We start from the raw sequence: 17,574 nt of genomic DNA, 5'->3' as shown, positions 1-17,574 counted from the left end.
CCAAGGTGCGGCTGGAGCTGAGGGAGGTGAGGAGTGGTGTTGTAAGTGTGGGAGCAGGACACCCAAATTCAAACCCCCCAGTTTCTGGGGGCGTCTCCATTGTTCTAGCCGCCGGGGGTAAGGGGTATGAGGACAAGGGCTTGGACCATAGAATTTAGTAAAGATAATAACAGGTGGTGTCGAGAGCAGGCTGAGGAAGGCTTTGGTCCCCATAATCTCCACCAGGACCCCAAACCTCAAAGTGAGGGCACTGGCTTCCAGAATGGGTGGTGGGTGAGGAAAAAGAAGAGTGACCTGATAAAGGGTCAGACCAAGTGATGTGCTCAGGGGGGACTCCATTCCAGCTGCAGTCCTGGGGAGGGAGGCGACAGGATGAAGGATGAAGGTGGAAATGCATGCTAGGTCTCGGTGGGTTCTGGCTGGGGGAGGAGGGCAGGGTGGCGGTGGCGGTGTCCCCAGGCCTGGAGGGAAGGAGATATGTTTGTTTGTCCACGCTTATGTGTGAGTCCGAGGCATGCCGAGGGCGCTCTATGCCCCGTTCCTCATTGCTGAGCACCCCGCTCCTTTGCACGACAGGATTATTTTCAATAATAACTAGGAGATCAGACAAATAGTTTTCACGTAGGAACTAAAGATTGCATTTACCAAATAAAAACAGCTCCCCCCTGCTTCATGGTCACACCGTTCCACTGTTTGAAATTTTAAGCACAAACCCAAACTCACATAGAATGAGAGAATTGAAATAGCTGTATCTTCACCGTCGCTCTGCGACCGTTGCTGCTGTGAGTCCGCTGTCAGGGTGCAGAACCGCACCCCCAGGGTCGGAGACAGGGCTGAGCAAGATTCTGAGCTGTCTAGAGCTTCTGCTCCCAGTGAACGCATGCTCCTGAGTCCATGTGCGCTGGGCAGCTGTCCTCCTAGCCATCTGCAAATTCCCTTCCACGCAGGATAGGTTTATTAAAGGGTAAGAAATTAGGGAGCGCCTGGGTGGCTCAGTTGGTGAAGTGTCTGACTCCTTGATTTCAGCTCATGTCACCATCTCAGGATTGTGAGATTGGGCCCCGCACGGAGTCTGCTTGAGAGTCTCTCTCTCCCTCTGCCCCTCCCCTGCACTCGCTCTCTCTTGCTCTCTCTCTAAAAGAAAAAAAAAAGGATAAGAAATTAAAATGTACAAAATTCGAAGCTTACTTAAAATTCAAAAGTTACCGCATCAATTGTTTAGAACTTGGACCAAGACAAGACATTTGTACCAAGACAAGTACTTGATGATTGACAGGATTTACACGTCTATACTGACATGATTTATAGTTATATACTGACTTCTCATCAGTTTCATCTTATCTTTAAACTCTCTGCAGACCATGTGCCCCTCGTACTGCCTGCACGCAGGGAAAACCACTCCGTGCTCCGTCCTTGCGAGGACCACTGGTTTTAAAAACAACGAAAGTGATTACGTAAAGGGCATGCACAGGAAGCCAGCTCTGTGCTAGGTACTTTTTTAAATAAAAAGTGGTGTTTCTGGGGCGCCTGGGTGGCACAGCGGTTAAGCGTCTGCCTTCGGCTCAGGGCGTGATCCTGGCGTTACGGGATCGAGCCCCACATCAGGCTCCTCCGCTGTGAGCCTGCTTCTTCCTCTCCCACTCCCCCTGCTTGTGTTCCCTCTCTCACTGGCTGTCTCTATCTCTGTCAAATAAATAAATAAAATCTTTAAAAAAAAAAAGTGGTGTTTCTAATCTTCACAGTCTACACCTCAATAAGAAAGGGGAGGCTCGGAGAGGTTAAGTAACTTGCTTAAGGTTGCACAGCTAGAAAATAGAGCCAGGTTTTCAGTGCAGGTCCACTGGGCTGCAAAACGTTATGTTGTGGTTTTGGTCGTTACTCACTTTGGCTACTGCTTACAGAGCTCTCGGTGGCATATACTTTCCAGATCGAGGGGAATGTGCTAGTGTGAAGTGTACATTTCGTCAACACTTCACATACGTGCACACCCATGTCACCACCACCCAGAGCAAGAATCGTTTCCAGAAGGTTCCTCATGCCCCTTCCAGGTACTCACTCTTCTGACATCTGTCACCATTGATCAGTTTTTCCTGGAACCACTTCTCCATCTGAGGCAAGAAGGAAGACAGGAGAATTTTGGTGTGGGGAGGAGCTGGCCAGAGGCACGCTGCTCACGGCAGCACCGGAGGGAGAGCCTCTGCCGACAGCCCGGAGGTGAGGCTGCCGTGGGCTCCCAGGGGAGTGAAGAAGTCATGGGCCAGGGCCAGCCAGGGAGAGGACAAGAGAGGAGCAGAAGTGCTGCCACCACCACCCTCCCCGCCCCCCCACCCCCAAGGCCTCTCTGAGTCAGAGTGTGGTGTTTGCTTGGAACGTGTCCTCTCTTATAACCAAGGATGGCAGCGTGTGGACAGTGGGAGGCCCTGGGGCCCGGCCAGTTCCGGAAGCACGCGGGCTGGCATCGGGGCGTTCGGTGATGGAAGTGTCAGAGGTGAGCCTTCCACACACAGTTTGGGGTGTTGAAAGCCTGCAGTGGGAACTGCCACTTTGCTAACTGCTTACATGTGGGGCAGGCCCCCCAAACTGCCAAGTTTGGTGCTAGAGGGATGTGACAGTCCAGAGAACCCATGAGTCTCTTGGCGGCTGCTGTAGCCCCCCCCACCCAAAACAAGACCCCAGAATGAGCCTGGCTGCTCTTTGCGTTACTGGAAGGAAACTTGGGCTCCTAAGTCCAAAGACCCTGGCTTCAAATCCCGGCTCTGCCGTGACTCACAGGGCTGGCGTTAGGATGTGGTAAGAGGTGCTCCTAGATGCCCAGAGGGAGCAGCACTGAAGGGGCTGTCCCTCTCAGGTGCCCCCCACCTCGTGCACTGCCCCCCCCCCCGGGGATGAGTGCCTCCTGAGGAGGGGGGTGCCTGAGGCACAAAACGAGCCCGCGGCAGCCACTCGGTGAATGTTGGTTGCCTGACTAAATGATAGTCCCCATCCGCACGTATTACTCGGGGTACGTTAGGCTATGCTGAGGCACAAATCCCCAGATCTCAGTGACTTAACCCCACGGAAGGTGTATCTTGGCTCCCGAAGAGTCCAGTGGCGTCAGGCCGGTCTTCTCCATCTTGGAGCTGGTCCCCTGGCTCTTCCCTCCCCACACGTGTGCTGGGGGCCAGTTGCCCCCAGGGGCTTGTGTGAAATGTGGAATCCCAGGCCCGGCCCAGAACCAGAATCGGCATTTTCCTGAGGCCCGCGGGTGTTCTGTCTGCATGCTTCAGCCTGGGAGTCACCCAAGGTCACCTTGGAGAAGAGGGGTGGAGAAGGCGCCCTGGGCCTTCACTGCCTCGGACCAGAGGCGACATTCAGCACTTCCGCTCCTGTGTCATTGGCCAGACCTAGTCTGCGTCGTATGAATTTTAGCCTCAGAGGAAAGTTCTGCTGTTCTTCCGCATTCTTCTTTGGTTTTCCAGTTCACTGATTTGCTCCCAGGAAGGTTTTCTGTTCTGCGCAGCCGAACCTTACTTAGGCCCTCAGATACCGAGCTGCTCCAGGTCTTCCGCGAGGTCACCTCCCTCAGGAAGGTCCACAGGACGGGCCCAGTGAACGGCCACGGCTTGCCCAGTCTGGGCTCCTGCCCCGGAGCACAAGGCTCCATCTCGTCAAGACTGGCCGCCTCCACGCTGTCCTTGCTGATGGCCACGTTGGGTGAAGCTGCTGGAGTGACGGCCTGTGCCTGTGGCACTGGTCTGCAAATACCCAGCCCCCCCCCCCCCGGGGCCTCCGCACAGCCTCTTCTTCCACACATCGCCCAGGCTGGGCGGGAGTTTGGGGGTCTGCTCCTGACCCTGAGATCCCAGGTGCCGTGATGAGCTCCTTCTCCCACCACAAGGACAGCTGTGGGCCTTGAACAGTTTAACACTTGGCTTCCGTCTGCGCTGGCAAGGTTCTGCCTGCAGGGACCGGCATGGTCCTCCCCCAAAGGGGGGTTGGAACGTGGAGCTCTCAGCACACGCATGTGATCGCCTCTGCACATGGCTTCCCATAGCACGGTGCACTGGGGGGCCTGGCAACGAGCTGGTCCTCACTTGCTGGGTGAGGGGGCTGGCCCAGGGGCTGTGCCAAGGGTGCAGCTGGTGAAGCATTGATAAGCCTATTGGGGAGCGGGGAGGAAGTCACGATGGGGCATGGAGAGGGTTTTGGAAATTGGCACGAGGGTTTATTGACAGACTTGGTATGCTGAGGAGAAGGCGCTGAACCTGGCACACATTAGGTGCTAGACGTGTCTTTGGTGCGTGCGTGCATGCATGCATGAATGACCTGGGGGCCCAAAGCTCTAATCCCAGCTCTATAGCTGTACATTCTTGTGCAAGTTCCTTGGCCTCGCTCGGCCTCAGCTTCCTCATCTGTTAAATGGGAGAGGGGCAACTCCATATTTTCTAGGACCTCTTGGCTCTAGGAATCTGTTTCTATGCCCAGAAGCATGGAGTGGCAGCTCTGACCCAGAGGGAAGCATGGAGGGAGGGCTCTCAGGAATACAGAGTTCCAGAATGTCAGGAGGCACAGGTGGTTCCTATAAATTCATTGATGTCCGACTAATTACCAGAGTTCAGAAGACCCCACGGAGTTGGACTGAGTGTCAGGGCAGAGGTAGCTTTGCTCTTGGCCAGACGTCTCTTGGAGGAGGCAGATAATGAGTTAGGTTACTCCCTCCCCATCGAAGAGCCCCTCCATCAGTGGGGATATCCAGTCTCTAGGGACTTACCGCTCACTGTCTGAGTGCCTACAGGTGCCATTACCTGTCCGTGTCCATACCCAATCCATCCATCCATCCATCCATCCATCTTTTCATCAATCCATCTATCTGTTCATCCATTGATCCATTTGTCCATTCATCCATTCAGCTATTGATCCATCCATCCATCCAGCCACCCACCCATCCATCCATCCGCCCTCTATCCTTTTATCCATCCATCTGTATATCCATCCGCCCATGCATCTTTCAACAAGCACTGAATGTAGTGGGCCATGCCCTACCAGTACATAAAGAATTAAAATAAGGTCTCTGCCCAATGAGCTCACAGATTAGAGGGGAAGAGAGAGACAAGTGGGGGTGATTACAGTACAGTCAGTGGAAAAGCAATGAGAGAAGAGGACCTAACCCAGTCTGGGAGGTGGGAGAGATGGCTTTGGAAGTCCTACTGGAGGACGTGACCTCTGAGCTGAGGCTTGAAGCAAGAGTAGGAGTTGTCCAGGCAAAAAGGCAATTAAAACAGAAGCTGGGAGATCAAAGGCCTGGAGGTAGCATGAGAGCAAGAGCCATTTGGGGAGCTGTGGTAGCTGAGTCTGGATAAAGCCTGGAGAGCCAAATGGGAGGCAGACTGAGATAAAGCTGGAGTCACACGGAAGGCCCTGAGTCAGTTGGGAAGGACATTTGTTGCTGGGGGTAGAAATAGGGACAGAGGCCTTGGACATCCAGGACTATGAGAGATGTAGAAAAGTGCTGGGTCAGGCATCAGAAAGCCAGCTTCCTTTCTCCTCTCTACCCCTGAGTGGCCTTACGGAAGTCACCTGCCCTCTCTGGGCCTCAGTTCCCCCACTGTGACATGACAAGGCGGCCCTCTGTGGCCTCTTAGGAACCTTCCAGCTCTGAGGGAGCCCTTGAGTCACATGTGGTTAGCAAAACCAATACCCACGTGAACATCTGGCCTGAGGCACAAGTTAATTGTTCCCAGTCCCTGTGCGTGTTGGGGGTGGGGAGGGCATTGGTTAGGAGGACCCTGGTTAGGGGCCGCCCCCATAGGGCTCTCAGTCACGGGACAGAAGCATGTGCTAAGAAGGGAGTGAGTCACCAGCCAGTCATCAGTTTGGGCCCCAGGGTCCCCAGGTAGAGGAAGGGGAGCCCCACGCCTGGCTCCTTGTCACTGCAGAGCCCCCTCCTCAAGACAGCAGACCCCTGGGGCGCCTGGGTGGCACAGCGGTTAAGCGTCTGCCTTCGGCTCAGGGCGTGATCCCGGCGATCCGGGATCGAGCCCCACATCAGGCTCCTCCGCTGGGAGCCTGCTTCTTCCTCTCCCACTCCCCCTGCTTGTGTTCCCTCTCTCGCTGGCTGTCTCTATCTCTGTCGAATAAATAAATAAAATCTTTAAAAAAAAAAAAAAAAGACAGCAGACCCCTGTTCAGAACAAACTCCCAAACAAAACTCTAATATTAAAAACAGGTCCAAGGAACATAGTTTAAATGATTTGGTAGGAAGCAGAGGGTGAGGGACCTCAGCTGGGGCTCTGGGTCCTCTCCATCCCCCAGTACCCCCCCAGGGCCCTACCACTGTGCCATATTGCCTCTTAAAAGATGGCCTGGAAGCACCTCCCAGTTTCTACTGTTTGGGATTCAGACAATAAGATAGAAGTGGTTCAGAAGGAAGGGAGAGACCCAGTCACGTCCTGGCTCTGTCACTAGCTGTGTGACCTCGGGGGAGTCCCTCCACTTCTCTGGGCCTCAGATTCCAAGCAGAGTTGTTATGAGACTTAAAGGGCTGGGGCATAGCTGCGCTCAGGGGAGTGGTAGCTCGTCCCAGGCAGTCCTTCCCCCCAGTTTGCAGCCGCTGGCTTTGGGTGGGGAGAAGGCCGGAACCACAGCTGAGACTTGTCCTTCCATCTCCAAGCTGCCTGGCTCTGTCTCCAGGAGCAGCTCTTTCTCTAACCCCCAACCCCTCAGAAGGGACCAGCCACAGCCTCCCTCTGGGCGCCGTTCCAGCTCTCAGGATCCCAAGACCCCCCCCCTCAGAGGTAATGTCACCATGGACACCGGATGGGCATAGGGCTGCCCGGGGCTGCAGTGAGGGGCAACCGGACCGCTTCCAGGAGCCCAGTGCAGGAAGTGGGACAGGGAGGCCCCCAGTGCCCCAGAGAAAACACTTCATTACTGGAAGCCCAGCCAGGCGGAGGGGGTGGAAGTGGCCGCGCGAGAGGAAACCTCACAGGGTCAGCCAAACCTCGGCCCTCGAGGCCAGCAGCCCACGGACTGGCCACGTGGGGCTGGCTCGCTGGGGTGTTTACGGAAACACTGGCCCTGAGGCCGGCCCAGCTGCTGGGCTGGGATCCCCTGAGGCACCCCCAGACCTCAAAGTGCCAGCTTGGCAGGAGACATCAAAGGCTGCAGCTGAGGCCTTGTTTTCCTCGCCGCCCACCTGGGGAGTGGAAAGCTGAGGAGCCCCCCAGGGAACAGGGGGTGGTAGAGAAGGGTGAGGTCTTCGGGCCAGCCCGGTGTCCTCCTGGTCCAGCTTCCTGAGCTGGGTCAGGGGACCAGGTCCTTTCTGGACACCCCTGGAAAATGGCATCAACTTAAGAGAAGCACCTGGCCAGGGGTCTCTGGAGCCAGGCTGCCTGGGTTCAAATCCTGACATTGGCCCTCACTGGCTGTGTCACTCTGGAGAGTTTGCTGAACTTTCCTGTGCCTCAGTTTCCCCATCTGACGATAACAGTACACACTTCACGGAGATGTTGTTTGAATGAAATGATCTCATATGTGCCAGGTACTCCACGCAGCCCCAATCACGGGTCACGCACCGTGTTCGTCATGGAAATCTTTTCAGCTTAAATATCTGGGGAGCATCCACGCCATGATTGAGGAGCTGAGGTTACAGAGATAAATCTGATTTAGTTCCTGCCCCAGGGAGCTTCAAGGTCAAGGTGAGCATCTGGGGGGTTAGGAGGTTGAGGTGGGTGTGATATACCTAATTACCGTAGTCACAATGGAAATGAAGGGGTGAACATCTACTTCTCCAATGTCTCTGTTTGTGGGAGCAGGGGCCACAAGGGAACAGTCCCTCCTCTATCCCCGCACCCAGCACGGAGGCCCGCACCCACTCGGGGTGTAAACCTGGCTGCGGAACCAGTAGATACACGTCTGATCCTTTCTGAGTGTTGGAAGGCAGCAGGCCCTGAGCCCCGCACACCGCGTGCATGACACCCGTCCAGCTCCTCAGCACCCGGATGGAGTCGGTCGTGTCATTCTCTGTGTTCGGAGAAGCAAACAGAGGCTCAGAGAGGCCAGCCCAGGGTCCCACAGCTGGTAAGTAGCAAAGCCCGGCCTGAACCCATGTCGAAGTTCAGAGCCTGCATTTTTAACCACTAAGCTCCCCATCGTCAGTGTGGTATTAAATTGCACCGCAACCCTCCAGCCTGGGAGTTCAGAGCCGTGCCCAGCCTGAACTGAGAAGATCCAGAAGGATCTTGGGTGGGGGGGGAGGACACTCCAGACAGAGGGACTTGCATGTGGAGAGGCAAAGAGGCAGGCCCAGGCCACTGCAGTACTAGTCTCGGCAGCACGAGCTGCTTGTGGACTAGCAAAGACTATGGTGTGCAGGGCTGGGGTGTGGGAGGGATGCAAGCAGCAGAGGGAAGGACTGAGGGATGTCTGCAGACAGCCTGGAATGCCAGCAAAAGATTCAGACTGTCCCGCGGAGTATGAACCCCTGGCCAGGCCCGAGCAGAGTTTGCAGGTGACCAGATGGATGGTGGCTCTGGTGGCCGGGATCAAAGATGAATTACTATGGAAGGAGTTAGGACGCAGGGAGGAAAACCAATGGGTACAAATGACAAACCTTAGCATTGTTACTGGTGATGAGCTATGTCTCCTAGGTCGAACCTTACCTGCCCCGTGTTCCACTTCATCCAAAGCAATGTGTACATGCCTTTGAGGCCCCGGGCCTGGGCATGGAGTGGCGAGGCTTGCAGTCCTTGCAGCCCAGAAACGTGCCTTCTTCCTCAGCCCAGCCTCAGGCCTAGCCCCAGCAATGACCTACTTTTGGGGTTAACCCCACTCTGCCCCCATTGGCTGCCAGCAGTGGGAGGAGGCCCAGAAGATGTGACCGGGAGCAGGTGCCCACGGGCTCTCAGCAGCCAAGGTTACACCACCACCACCACCCCAGCCCACCTGGCATTCAGACACATGGGAGTTCAGCTCTTGGACCTGCCATATACATGGACTATGTCCCTGGCCAGCTGCCTAGACGTCTCCCTCATTCCTAACACAGATAATCATGAATGAGAGGGATGTTGTGAGGTTTGATCGGGGTCTTGGATGTGGGGCATGGAGCACGGCGCTGGCTCAGGGCGAATGCTCTACAACTATGAGCTCAGTGTCATTACCACTGTGGCCTGAAGGCAGAGCTGCTGTTCTGGTCTGGGAAGAACTCAGAAACCGCCTGCTGGGGCCTGGAAAGGCTCAGAGGGCATCTGGGCCACCCCCCTGTCCCCAGGTGCCTGGCGCCTGACTTAGCTCGGGGAGGTCAGTCTCCCCCAGCAGTCATGGGAGCCCCTGGCTTGAGTGACGTGTCTGCACCTCGTGGGCACAGGCTGGTGAAAAGTGAAAGCTATGTCTGGGCTCCATCACGTGGGCCATGTAGTTAGACCACCTTGGCCTACCCCGAGCTCTGGCCCTCCCTCACAGCCCAAGCCAGGACAAGTTACTTCATGTTCCAGTGCCTTGGCTCCTTCATTTGCAAAATGGGCATAGCATAGTTCCTACCTCACGGGTCATGGTGAAGGTTAGGAGAGAGGGGGTGTATACACACTTAGCACGGGGCCTGGCACGTGCAAACACGTGGTAAATATTAGCAGTCGTCGTGGAGCAGGATCCCTAAGTCAGGAAATTCGCAGAAATTAAATAACCGAGAGAAGGGGGAGTAAATCACCAAAACCGTGCAGTTTGCACAGGTGGACGAAGACGCAGGCCATTGAGAGAGCCGGGAAACAGGGCCAAGGCTGGGAGAGGGCCCAGCCTCCTTCTGAAGAACAGCCAGTAAGAATAACAAGCAGCAACATTTCCCAAAGAGTGAGCCCAGGGCGTGGGCTAGGTGCGGTGCTCATGTGCTCTGCACAGAAGAGCTCGTTTCTGTCCCGCAACAACCCTGGGAGGCAGGGCTGGGACTAGGGTTGGCAGCGAGATGACAGGGGGACATCATTTAAGGGGCACGGAATCTCTCCTGCCTCAGAGCCAGCGTCTCCTTAAATGTCGGCACCCGGCTTGCCTCATCCTAGTCCCAGGTCTGCTGTGAGTTGGGATAATAATTAGCCCCATTTGATAGATGTGAAAACTGAGCCTTCGCCAGGCTGGGCACCTGTCCAGTGTCACACGACTAGGAAGAGGCAGATTCCAGGATTCTTCGATTTTGAAGCCTGGACCTCTTTTTACCCCGAGGAGCTGCCTCCCAGCCTAGGAATAAAAGGTCCCAGTCCACCTCCCAGAAGGCCCAGCGACCGGGAGAGCTGCCTGGAACCGCCCTCCTCTGGCTGGCCCGAGGCAGCCCAGAGAGCTGGCCTGTAGGGCAGAGGCCTGGAGATTCCGCCCCACATTCCTGTGGGTTAAGTCTGGGGACCCAGGCTCCCAGCATCAGCCATCACGTTCCCCAGAAAGAATCTCTACTCATAACAAACCCCAAAGGTCACTCATCTGGGAAGGAGCGTTCCATCTCCACCCCTGGGCAAGAGAGAGGGCCCAGCTTTTACGGAGACCACCCAGGTGCCCGGATGGGGATGACCTGCTTCTGGCTGGTTTGTGCACCCCTCTCACTCCTCTGGGTCTCCTCTGTGGATGGTGGTTGGATGGGACAGGTGGACAGAGAGGACGAAGGAACATCCCAGTAGAAGAAGCCCCTAGAGAGTCTAGTGCAAGAAATGCCCGGGGCTCTGGACTCAGCCCGCCTGACCTCAAGTCCCTCTTTCACCACCTCCTAGCTGTGTGGCCTTGGATCTGTTACTTTACCTCTCTGTGCCTGTTTCCTGTTCCAGCCATGGGGATGATAATAACACCTACTTGCATGAGGATTCATTAAATGAGATCCATTCATTCAACAGCTAGTTATTGAAGGGCTATCAACTTCCAGGCAGTGAACAATAAAGCAATGAATAGAGGAGACAAAACTCTCTGCCTTCAAGATTTTAAAGAGGAAATATCTTAATGAATATTATTTACTCTAGAAAATGCTGGCATCAAAAAAATATGAAGCAAATAGAGTAAAATGTTAACAGTGGTTAAATCTAGAGGATGGGCAAATAGCAAATGGTGATCATTATAGGTTTTCTACGCTTTTCTGTATGTTTGAAATATTTTACAAATACAAAGTGAGAAAGAAAAAGAAGTGAGATAGAGAAAGAACAGAAGGAAGGGAGGAGGGAGGGAGGGTAGAGAGAAAGAAAGGGAGGGAAGGAGGAAGGAGGGAGGGAGAGAGGAAAGGGAAGGAGGGAAGGAGGAAAGAAGGAAGGGAGAGAGGAAAGGAGGGAAGGAGGGAAGGAGGAAAGGAGAAAGGGAGTGCGTGTGTTTTCCCCGTGGCTGTGTTTCCGTGCGAGGGTGTTTCAGGCCCCCACATGACCATTTCATCTTTCAGTGCCTTCCTCACTCTACTTTTGGATTCCTCAGAGCTGTCTGGGGTCATGTTGACCCACAAAATTAAAAAAAATGTTCACTCGTAGCTGCTTCTCTGGCTCCCTTCCCAGCTTTCTTATTCGGGAGGAGGAGAAGCAGGAGGGAGGCAGTGTGCATCGGTCAGGGTCAGCTGGGTCACGGTGCAGTAACAACCACCCCCAAAGCTTGTCTCTCCGTTATTCCTGCTGAGTGTCCATTCAGGCCCCTGCACCCGGCTTCACGGCCCCTCACCCCAGGACCCAGACCGATGGAACAGCCGCCGTCCCAAAGGTGTTTGAAACCTAACACGGGATGCTCTGCTTTCACTGAAAGATTCCTTTCCCGAGTTGGTGGGTACTCCACAGTGCACCCATCTGAAGGGGGAACAGAACACACAGAGGGGAAAATGCATACAGTCCTAGACTCCTGGGTTTGGAGTATTATGCAAGCCTACATCGGAGTCTGAGAATCTTACAATCATAGATTTTCAAAACTGAAAGCTCTCTGAATCCAGTATCATTTTCCAAGCAGGAGTTCTTCAAGTTTTCCAAGCACCTCTACGACCTTCTTCAGAGAAGAAGAAGACTGGCCACTAGTCTTTGCTTGTACTCTCCCAGGACCCGGGAACTCATCACCTCCCAGGACAGCCTACTCCATTATGGATCAGCTCGAAAAAGTGCTGCTTTTATAAAGTGAGTCAAACTTTCCCTCTCGCAGGCTCCAGATACCGGCTATTTTCCTGGCAGAGCAAAGGTGCAGCCATCACCAGGACAGCCTTGGAGACAGGCTGAACCGGCAGCCAGCTTTGGGGAATGAGTTCAGGAGACCCTGAACAGCCCCGGGGACCAATTGTATTATATCTCTGCTGCCCGAGGCTCCACCGTCATGGTCTGCGGGTCCCCATGACGGAGGCTTATAAATAGCAGGAAGCATAAAGGCTTGGACCCAGGCCTAGGTTCAAATGCTGACGTCTTGACCCAGCTTGTAGGCAAGTTTCCTCACCTCCCTGAGCCCTGGTTTTCTCGTGTGTTCGGTGGGAATAAAGTCATGGCAACAAGATCACCATCTCCTGGGCAGGACGGCCGTGCCCACCCAACGGGCTCAGGAAACTTAACACCTGCCACAAAGCCGGGCACATAGTAGGTGCTCAACTAGACCTGGCTTTGGATCCGGCTTCTACCTCTTCTTATTTCTATGCCCTTGGGCTTCAGTTCCTGGAACTTCGGATTTCCCATCTCTCAGAGTTTGGTCAGGATTTTTTTAGCTCACATTCCCTGCTAACGTGCTAAACTCTTGACTGGAATTGGACATTTAATCCTCTATGGAGCAAGGCGGAGTATTTATAAGCACCCCAACGTTAGTAATGGAGAAACTGTGGCACAGAGAGGTTGGGTTGAGTGACTTGCCCAAGGTCTCGGGCTGGTGAGGGGATGGAGGCAGGATTGGACTGCAGGCAGTTGGGCCCCACGTAGACACCGTGATGTCGAGGGCCTGGCACGCAGTAGTTGTTCGTTTTGTGTTTGAACTGCTGTACCTTCCCCATCCCGTCCCCCAAATAAGCACAATACCGTAGGCAATGGCACTTAGGTGTTCTCAGCATTCACTCCCAAGTATTGGTCAGTTGGGAGATTTCAGGCTGCAAGTGATAGAATACCCATCCTGATACTCCTGACTTCAACAGTAAGGACTTTTGGGGTCCAGAAATCCACAGGTTGGATAGTTCCAGGATTGGTGAGTTCAGAGGCTGGCGCCTCATGATCTCAACACAGCTGCTAAAGTTTCAGACATCATATCCTCACACAACCACCTAAAGGGAAAGAATGGAGGAACGTCTCCCTACGCGGCTTCTTAGACTTGAGGCAAGTCCTGCTCAGAAACCAACCCCCCCACGGACTTTGTGGCTCCTTGGCAAGAATGGGGTCACATTTCTATGGAAGCCTGCTAGTGCTTACCAATAGCCATCTTCTCTCTGGGTGCACAGCGAGGCTCCAGTTCCCAGCCTCCTTTGCAGTTAGGTGTGGTCATGTGACCGAGTCTGGCTAATGAGATATGAGTACAAATAAACGCATCGTTTGCGGGTCTGGCCTATGATCCCTGCTTTCTTTCTCCATCGGCCTGCTGAATGGAGAGGACTCAGAGGAAGAGGATGGCAGAGTCACAAGACAGGGAGAGTCTCAGTCCCTAAATGGCTGCAGAGAGCTCAGGCCTCCTGCCAAGACTTCTCATACCTGCATGGGAGAAGAAAATCAGACATTTGTGGCGGAAAGCCCCTGAAATCTTGGAGGTCTTTGTTACAGCAGCTAACATGACTTAACCCAGCCAATACACATGCCTCTCCCTGAAAACTAGCCACGGGGACTGGAGAACCTTGAATGGCTTAGCCCCTGGGGCTGGGGAAGAGATTTCCTGAACATGTTGCCCACCCCATACTAGAACAGAGACAAGGCTCTAGAGAGAAGGTTGAAGGCAGGAAAGAGAGTGGGCAAGGGGTTCAGGACTGGAGTTGGATCAAGGGCCCCAGGAGGATGGGACCCAGGAGACACTGCCTTCCTCCCAGACTGCTGTAGGGAGGGGGGCTTCTGTAGATGGCCGGATTTGTCTGGGATGACCTGCTGTCTGAGGTCCCCGGCCCCTCGGTTGGCTCAGACCGCTGGCCCACACCCTGTGGATCATTCCGTGGGTGGCAGAGAACCGGGGAGGCTATTGAATCACGGCCCATGGGGCTTCGCTTGAGGAATGCGGTTTCTGAGAACTGTGCACTTGGGGACCCTTGGCAAAGGGACCCTCAGGAGCCTGGGGCCTGGCAGGCTGAGCAGGTTTTGCACAGACTGCTTCTGTGGCCCCAGCTGGGGGAGGGGAACTTGCAGGGTGGATCAAGAGGCCTGACGTTAGCATCTCAATTCCACAATTTTCTAGCCTGGTCAGCTGGGCAAGGGAGCTCCCCTCCCTGAACCTAAATGCAGGGGAGGAAAGTGGCTTCCTTCAACACGGGCGAAGATGGAGTGAAATCATCAAGGTAAGGTGTCCAGCCGAAGACCGGGAGCCCAGTTAGCGCTCCTTGCCTGCTGGCTGCCGTGGATACCCCTGGGTGGAGGAAGGGGCCACATTTGGGTCCCCTCCCCATCCTGCTGAGGTGTGACAGGGGCCAGGCCGCTCCTGGAAGAGCTTTCTCTCCCCTGGAGCAGGCATGCTGGCCAGAAGCCTGCCCTGGCCCAGCCCTGATTCCACCTCTTGCTCACATGCCGCTCATCTGCTCCAAGCCTCCGTGTTTCCACCTGAGCAATGGGTGCAGTCAGGCCCCCCCTGCCTCCACCTCACCGCTGTAACCGGCTTCAGCCGAAGCACTCAATCGTGGTGCCTCCCTACACAGAGTCCACGGGCACCCTGCCCTGGGTTCAAAGCCAGCTCCGGCCTCTTCTCATTTTATGACCTTGAGAATGCCATTGAATTAAGGTTTGGGGGCTTCTGAATGGGATGATGCTGTTTCGTAGCTCCTAGGGGGGATGAGAGGGGACCAGGCATGTGACGTGCTCAGCGCTGAGCCTGGGACTTAGTAAGGGTTCAGGTAATAGTGGTAATTACTGTATCTCTAGGGGTCTCAGGATTGTGCAAAGTAGAGAGGGCTGTAAGTTGAAAGGTTCTTAGGTCACTCTCCATGAGATACCGAAGAAGAAAGTTTCACCTTCCCCTTGAGGCTCTTTGGGTCCCTCTTCTTCCCCTGCCCCAATTGCTATACTCTCTTCCTAGAACTGGAACCACATGGGAGGCACTGTGGTGCGGGGCTGGGAGTTGGGAGCTTTGAGCTCTAGTCCGGCTTCCACTGCTCTCTGGCTGTGTGGCCCAGGGCAAGTATATCACCCTTTCTGAGCCTCCTTAGCAAGCATGTGAGGCAATGGGACTGCAGCCTCTACCCTAAGGACCATATGATGCGACATTCGTGGACTCCTTCCTCACAACAGCCAGTGGCCAAGGAGAGGGGGTGTGGCTCCCTCGCAGGCTCTGGGTCAGGGTCACGGCTCCGTGTGGAATCTGGTCTCTGCTGCCCAGAACTGCGTCTCTTGGTGCCTGGAATTCCACCATGAGTGACTCATGCCTTTGGGAAATCATTGCCCTCACCCCACTGAGTAACAGCAATAACACTCCCTCGTGGCTTCCCTTCGCACAGAAAGTCCACACTGCACCGTCTCACTGGGTCTCAGCACGCTACCGTGAGGTGGGCAGCGAGGTGAGGAAAGTTTGAATCAGATGCAGAAAGCAATGTATCCAAAGTGACACAGCAAGTTAGTGGCGAAGCCTGGAGTCCTGGAGTCTCCTAGCTTCTTGGTCACTGCATGTATTCCCCCCAACAACTTTGCTTAAAAATGCTGCTCCGGATATCCGTGCACCCAAATTTATAGCATGATTCCCAACGGCCAAAAGGTGGAATCAGCCCAAGTGTCCATGGACAGATGAGTGGATAAGCAGAATGTGGTCCGTACGTGCAATGGAATGGGACTCAGCCTGAAAAACGGAGGACATTCTGACCCAGGCTATGACACAGACAACCCATCAGGACGTTCTACTGCGTGAAGGAAGCCACTTACATGAGGGACCTAGAGCAGTCAGCTTCATAGAGACAGAAAGGAGAAGGGTGGGGGCCCCGGGGCTGGAATGAGAAGTCCATGTTTAATGGGAGCAGAGTCTGAGCTTCTCGGGATGAAGAGAGCTCTGGGGATGAATGGCGGCGATGGTAGCATAACCATGGGAATGTGCTTAATGCCACGGGACTAGACATTTAAAAATGTGAAGATGGAAAATTTTATGTTACATGCATTTTGGCAAAATTTAAAAGTTACAGTTTTTAGGGACACCTGGGTGGCTCAAGTCAGTTGAGTGTCTGACTCTTGATTTCGGTCGTGATCTCAGGGTCCTAGGATCGAGCCCCATGTCTGGCTCCATGCTCTGTGGGGAGTCCCCTTGTCTCCCTGTGCCCCTCCCCCAACTCTCTCTCTCTCCCTCAAATGAATAAATAAATCTTGTTTTAAAATGTAAAAATTATAGTGTTTTTTTTTTAAATGCTACTTCTGAGAGGAAGATGGGGGACGTCCTAACCTTTTTAAGACATGTAACGTAGTTTATCATGACTTGTATCAGTCAGGATAGGCTAAGTCATGCTGCTGTAACAAACAGCCCCCAAATCTGACTTTTGAGTCAAACACTCACTGTATGTTACCGCCTTACACTCTATACCCTATACCCCCTGGGACACTCTTCCTCACTGTTCTAAACATCTCCCTGCTCTGTCTGCACCCCAGGCCCAGGATAAGGCAATGGAATTGGTCAGATTCACCCTTGGCTGGCTATGTGGCTGTGGGTAAGCCAGTTAACTTCTCTAGGCCTCAGCTTACTCATCTGGGAAATGGGGGCAATAACAGAGGGTATCTTGAGGAGCATTTCACCCAGCTTCAGGCATGCTGTCCGGCTGTGGGTATTTTTAAGTCATGCGCAGAGTTTGGCACCTTGGCAGGAATGGGGTAGGCTTTAGTCTCCTGCCAGCCAGGCCCTCAGCTTGAACAATCCCAGGAGAAACACCTTCTTCCAGCCAGCCTTGCGTCAGGGCTGGGGAATGGGTGGGACAGGAGCCAGAGGCTGTAGAGACTGTTGTCTTGGGCCTGAAATATTTTTCTCCCCAATAATCTGTTTTCAATCTCTCATTCTTCTTTTTCCCCCCTTTTGCAAACCCATCCTGCCAAGGAACAAGCATGTAAGTGTGTGTCAGCCCCTAGCCCAGCCAACATCCCACCCTTTGGGAATTTCTGCTTTAAGTAGCAGGGCATGGGACCTTTTAACACACCCTGTGTGTTCCAGCCTCCACACCTTTGCACGTGCTGTTCCTCCTCCCCGCCGTGCCTTTCCCTGTCTGCTGGGTCTATTCCGATTCTGCTCATCACCTGTCAGGGTTTGGCTACAGGAACCTGTCCTGCAGCATCTCCTCTGATCGCTCCCTCGGCCCCTCTTAACACATCTCTCCAGGTCTGCACACATGTCTTCATCTCTTGTGTCCTCTAGTTACCTGATGCTTTTGAGGGCACAGATAGTGTCGTCCAGTTCTTTGCAAACTCCGAGGCTTTCGGAAGAGTGCTTTTATCACCACCATGTCAAGGGGTGGCAATTATGATTGTTATATCCCCATGTCGCAGATGA

General features: G+C 54.1%; 1 long non-coding RNA gene across 4 annotated transcripts in view; it reads left to right on the top strand.

Moving 5' to 3' along the window:
• The window catches only part of LOC103669729, a 44,746-nt gene extending 31,276 nt beyond the window's left edge, over window positions 1-13,470 (top strand). For 2 of the 4 annotated variants that reach the window (XR_005836953.1, XR_005836956.1), the window contains exons 4-5: window positions 7,520-8,058; window positions 11,923-13,470. This is a non-coding gene — a long non-coding RNA (uncharacterized LOC103669729). Of the gene's footprint in view, window positions 1-1,358; window positions 1,614-7,519; window positions 8,059-11,922 lie in introns of those variants that run through there. The other 2 variants (XR_005836954.1, XR_005836955.1) reach the window with 2 other exon arrangements.
• Window positions 13,471-17,574: the final 4,104 nt, after the last annotated feature.

Source organism: Ursus maritimus, unplaced genomic scaffold (genome assembly GCF_017311325.1).
Source record: "Ursus maritimus isolate PB19 unplaced genomic scaffold, ASM1731132v1 scaffold_22, whole genome shotgun sequence".
Classification (NCBI taxonomy): Eukaryota; Metazoa; Chordata; class Mammalia; order Carnivora; family Ursidae; genus Ursus; species Ursus maritimus.
Note: the sequence above shows the minus strand (reverse complement) of the source record. Positions and strands in the feature narration are given on the sequence as shown.